The sequence below is a fragment of the Formica exsecta genome, unplaced genomic scaffold (genome assembly GCF_003651465.1).
Source record: "Formica exsecta isolate Colony F162 unplaced genomic scaffold, ASM365146v1 scaffold30, whole genome shotgun sequence".
NCBI lineage: Eukaryota > Metazoa > Arthropoda > Insecta > Hymenoptera > Formicidae > Formica > Formica exsecta.
In genome coordinates, this window is record NW_021850257.1 from 94,185 (window position 1) to 100,251 (window position 6,067).

General features: G+C 26.1%; 1 long non-coding RNA gene across 1 annotated transcript; it reads right to left on the reverse strand.

Annotated features, from left to right (window-relative positions):
• Nucleotides 1–380: 380 nt before the first annotated feature.
• LOC115237618 lies at nt 381–4,509 on the reverse strand. The gene is made up of 6 exons (XR_003884368.1): nt 4,396–4,509; nt 3,473–3,544; nt 3,334–3,399; nt 2,030–2,275; nt 1,486–1,723; nt 381–796 (listed from the first exon to the last, which is right to left on the reverse strand). It is a non-coding gene; the product is annotated as an uncharacterized LOC115237618 (long non-coding RNA).
• Between the last annotated feature and the right edge of the window lie 1,558 nt (nt 4,510–6,067).

Sequence of the window (6,067 nt, forward strand, 5' to 3'; positions counted from 1 at the left end):
ACCCATATTATAACTTTATATACAGGGTGTATCTGAAATGATGCACTAAACTTTAGAAGCATATTCTAGAGGTTAAAATAAGACTTTTTTCCTATGAACATGGGTCCGCAAATGAACCCTCCTCCGAGCTAGAAGCCCTTAAAGTTTGGGGAAAAAATTAAAAATTGACTGTATTTCTGAAAAAAAATGGCAGACCTTGGTTTTGACGTAACCTATTACCCTCTCTTGAGAGATAAATAAATTTGCGTTGCAAATGTTTGGTCAATTTCACACATTTTCAAATTTTAGCTCGGAGGGGGGTTCATTTGCGGACCCATGTTCCTAAGAAAAAAAGTCTTATTTTGACCTCTAGAATACGCTCCTAAAGTTTAGTGCATCATTTCAGATACACCCTGTATAGATGTATACCAAATTTTCACATATGTTAATATTTCCTTACAAATAAACCATAAGCATAAAGTAAGTCAGCCGTGTTAATGTAATAAAATTTTTTAAATTTATATTTGTATGTTAATAAGCTTAAATTTCATTAAAAAAACTAATTAGAAGTTAAAATTATTTATGTTGCAGCAATTTTTCTATTCGTCACTTCATTACTTATTTATTTAAAAATATCTTATCTTAAAAATTAATTATGCGTAACAATTATGCATAATTTAGATGACTTGAAATTGAGAATCGGGTTTCATAATAGATTTAAGAGACCTTATTAAGATTTATCATAAACAAGTGAATTATTGCGGCAATGTGCAAAACATCAATGTCCTTTTTTTTTAAATTAAAGTTTGTCCTCTTGCTGCAAAATTGGAAATATTATTAATATTATTAATATAATAATAACTACACTTAAACAATTAATAATGATATAAATAAAACAAGTTTAAAAGCACATACTATTCACTATTATAAAGTTGAAAAAATAATATAAATATAAATCTAAAGCAGCTTCCTTTCCAAATTATAATAGCTTTAACGACAATATTTGACAAGAACAATGGGTAATGAAAAAATTGCTGAAAATGAATTTCTTTTATTTATCCATTTAAATCAAACTATTTAAAACTTTTAGTTTTTTTATTTAAACTTTTTATTTAAAGATTTCTTAAGGCTATTGCTAATGCTCGTTTTGCTATTTTATTAGTATTAGGAAAGAATTTTGAAATTATATTATCGCTTTGCGTCATAAAGTATGAAATACTCTAAGAATTTTTAAACATCTTCGCGCGCGATAGTCAATGAGACGTTGATAACAGATGACCGTTTGCTAAGGAAAAACAATTATTTTTAGCATTTCTTTTTCAACAAAATATTAAATTACATATATCGTAAACAAAATCGTGTTTATAATTCAAAACGAAAGCATTTCTGAAATCATGTTCATATAAATGTTTCTCATCCGTATAATGAATAGAATATATTTTTAAAGTTTGGTCATTTATTTTTCGAACATCTTATATTTATATCGATACTCATCTGTATGCTTACATTAAACTAATTTCTAATGTGTCTCAAAAAATGTACCAAAAAATGTACAAAAAATGTAATGAAGTAAACTGTGTGTATTATTTACTGTCTACATTTTACTTATTGGAATTGGAATGCATGTCCATTCATAAGGCGAGAATTATTCCATTGATTATTTCGAATATAATCTTGCTGATGTTCAATGCGTCTAAAATATCTCTGAAAATACCGCCTTGCTACGTAACGGCCATTTCTAGTGCTACAAAATCAAAAATAGTATAAGAATGTAAAAAAATGTTCCATTAATGACAATACTTATAAAAAAATGAACAAAATTCTTTTTATATTGCAGTTATATAAGTTATTTTTTCAGTTATAAAATTAGTAAGAGTAAGAATATTATATAAATACGATATAAATTTTTTTTATTTGTTTCATAATTTAAGTTATTTCCTAAGTAAAGTCTTAATTATTTATGAATTATTTATATATAAATTAATTATTTATATTAGTATGTTAAGTAATACGTTAATTATATATATTGGTATATTAAATATTGGTTTACCATATCGAATTGTAAGCAGTTATCAGGCAAAACATTACCAGCCCAACACAAAGAAAAGCAAGTAATAACATTGGTATAATTATATTTATAATTATTTTGTTTAAATAATTAAGAAAATTTTGCATCATGAATACTTATTTAGAGATTTCCTACCTAAATTTTAATAAAATTCGAAATCGTAGTTCTTTTTATCCAACCTTTTCTATGTGACTTTTGTTATCAATATCGCGATGCTATATTAAACGCCTGCAAAAAAAAGCATTTATTTTATATTTATAACGAAATCTCGTTGAATTTGCCTGATATAATAGATTTTAAGCAAAACAGAAACGATAAACTCCATAACAATAAATTGTCAGATGGAGAGAGACATTCATGATAGCAAAAAATAATAAAAATGATATGATATATAAAAATAGTTTTAAAAAAAACAGTGATCGAGAACATTAAAGTGAAAAGGACAATACAATCTCGTTTTAATTAATAATGTGTATTATTTTGCCATATGTGTAATAAATTTTTGATTGGAGCGTAGATAATTGCCATATTACGTGTAATAACAAATTTATAAGATTTAATATATGTATATACATATTTAAAAATTAATAATAATTTTAATAAGTTATTTCAATAATTTTAATAATACACTTTCTTTTCTTTAAGATGTGTGTAAAATCAAGATGTAATCAAGGTGAGCAAATGACAAAATGTTTATATTTGTTATCGATGCTTTATAAGAGCATAACAAATATAATAGCCATAAAAGATCATAGCAAAAAGCTTTCAATGTTTCCTTATTTGTTCTAGACAAAGTCAAAATTTTTTTCGCGAATAAATCCATAATTCAAAAATAGGATTACCGCTCAGTAATTTTACAAACAATTATTACAATGAGAACTGTTAATTAATGTGACATAAATTAAAATTTTGATTGTATTCTGCAAAGATAATAAATTCTATTTTCTGACCAATCTTAATATAGTATTTGTTTGACAATATTTAAATATAATAAAGACAGTAATGTGAAACTGCGGTAACAAAATATTGCATACAAAATTAATGTAAATGACAATTAGTATATAAATTTCAAATGTCGATGTCGGCAAGTCTTCAAAACCTCAAGCACATAGTTGACGGTACAAAAAATCGCAATAAATCTATACTAGTAATTTTAATGTACCCAAATTCAGAACAAATATTAACATAATCGTAAAAAAACCAGATACTAACGAAAGACTTGGCATATGAAGCAATATACTAAAATGCTAATAATTAATTTTATAATATAAATTTGTTGCTTTTACCCGATCGTGGTCTAAATCGTTGTAGTCTACTTTTCCTATTCACGACACAATGACAAATATTGGCTTCTGAAAAATATAAACGAGATATTCTCTCTCTTTCTTTCTCTCTCTCTTGTAGAACACAAATTCGTCCACTCACCCCAATCTTATTGACTGTCAGTGTCGCATAAAGTTGTTTATTTTTAGACACTCATAAAATCGTGAACAAATGCTAAATTATAAATTATTCAAAAACAGATATAATATTCATGCACATCTAGCTGTCAAAAACTTATGTAATTATATAATATTAATGTCTAATCAACGCTATTTACAATTCTTTTAATTTTCATATGTAAAATATAAATGTCATTTGCAATATATATATAAAAAAATGTTTTTACTTTGTATAAATCCATTGCGTGCAACAGACTAACAATAAGACAAATATATTTATATTATATTTAATTATTAAAACAACTATCCAGATGTTTGGTTTAATAAAAATATCATTGAATGAATTATGCATGTCTGTGGCAGCCCGTGACGTAGACTTTAATTGAAGCAACAGCATTTTTTTTCCATGTATATATATATATATATATATCTTTCTCGCGAATAAATCAATAATTCAAAAGTAGGATTATTACTCAGTAATCTTACAAACAATTATTACAATGAGATCTGTTAATTAATGTGACATAAATCAAAATGTTAATTGTATTCTGCAAAGATAATCAATTTTATTCTCTAACCAATCTCGATATATATATTCGACAATATCTAAACATAAGAAAAAGAATAATATGAAACTGCAGTAACAAGATATTGCATATTCCAATTAATGTAAATGACAATTAATATATAAATTGCAAATGTCGATGTCGGCGAGTTTTCAAAATCTCAAGCATAAAGTCAATGGTACAGTAAAATCGCAATAAATCTATACTTGTGATTTTAACGTACCAAATTTAGAACAAATATTAAAATAATCACGAAGACAAGATACTAAAGATGTGGCATGTGAAGCAATATACTAAAATGCTAATAATTAATTCTATAATATTAATTTGTTGCTTTTACCAAATTGTGATACAAGTTGTTGTAGTTTACTTCTCCTATTCACGACACGACAATGATAAATGTTCTTCTGAAAAATATAAACGAGATATTCTTCTCTCTCTTTCTTTCTTTTTCTCTTATAAAACGTTAATTCGTCCACTCGTCTCAATCTCATTGGTTGTCAATGTCGCACAAAGTTATTTATCTTTAGACACCCATCAAATTGTAAACAAATGTTAAATTAGAAATTATTCAAAAATAGATGTAATATTTACGTACACCTAACTGATAATAATTTATATAATTGTATAATATTAATATCTAATCAACACTATTTAGGAATCTTTTAACTCGCATATATAAAACATAAATGTTATTTGTAATATATAATTTAAAAAATTTTTTTTTTTTTGTAAATCATAGCTTAAGTGCAACAGACTAACAGTAAGACGAACATATTTATATTATATTTAATTAATATAATTATGTGTGTGTGTGTGTGTGTGTGTGTGTGATATGTGATTGCTAAACACTAGAATTCAGCGTTATGTACCGCTTGTACGTAACCGTTCTCATTTGTAGAGCGCTCCTCCCAAAACTTCGTCGCGTGCTTAGCGAACGCAAACATTCAAGTTGTCTCTTCTCGCTGCGCGCTTATATTCACGCGAATTGATCGATCTTTTTCAATTAATTTCTCAATAATTATTACGAAAATCGTAAAATAGTGAAGAACTTTTCTCCTCGGTTTCACCTACTCTTTCTACACACGACGGGTGATGCGATTGACTCCGGACACACTGTATATATCATATTTTACCTGATATAGATAGTATAAAAGCAATACCAGCTTTAATACTAGCAATACTAGCTACGAACGAATATAACCAACTAATTGTTTGCGTTAAGATTCGCAATGATCTTATAATAAAATGCATCACGAATACTTGTTTAGGGATTTCCCACGTAAACTTCAATAAAATTCGAGAACGTATTTCTTTTTGTCCAACCTTTTCTATGCGACTTTTGCTATCAATATCGCGATGCTGCATTAAACGTCTGCAAAAAAAGACATTTATTTTATATTTATAACGAAACCTTGTTGTACTTGCCCGACAACACAAAGTTTAAGCAAAATAGAAACGATGAATTCTATAACAAAAAATTGTCAGATTGAAAATGACGTCTATGAAATAATATATAGTATGAGAAAAAAATAATTAAAATGGTAAGATATATAAAAATAGTAAAAAAAACTATAATCGAGAACATTAAGATAAAAAAGACGATACAATCTAGTTTTAATTAATAATTTGTATTATTTTGCCATTTGTATAATAAATTTTTAATTAGAGCGTAAATAATTGCCGCAATTAGGAGTAATAACATATTTATAAGAATATATATATATGTATATTGGAAAATTAATAATAATTTATACTCTATTTCCCATAAAATATGTATGAAATCACGCGAAAAACAAGATGTTTATATTTTTGTTACCTGATATTGCTTTATTAGATCATAACAACTATAGTAGCTATGAAAGAACATGGCAAAAGGCTTTCAAAATTTCTTTATTTATTCTCGACCTAGCCACAATTTTCCTCGCTAATAAATCAATAATTCAAAAATGGGATTAACGCTCGTACAAACATTATTACATTATTACATTATTACATTATTACAATGAGAA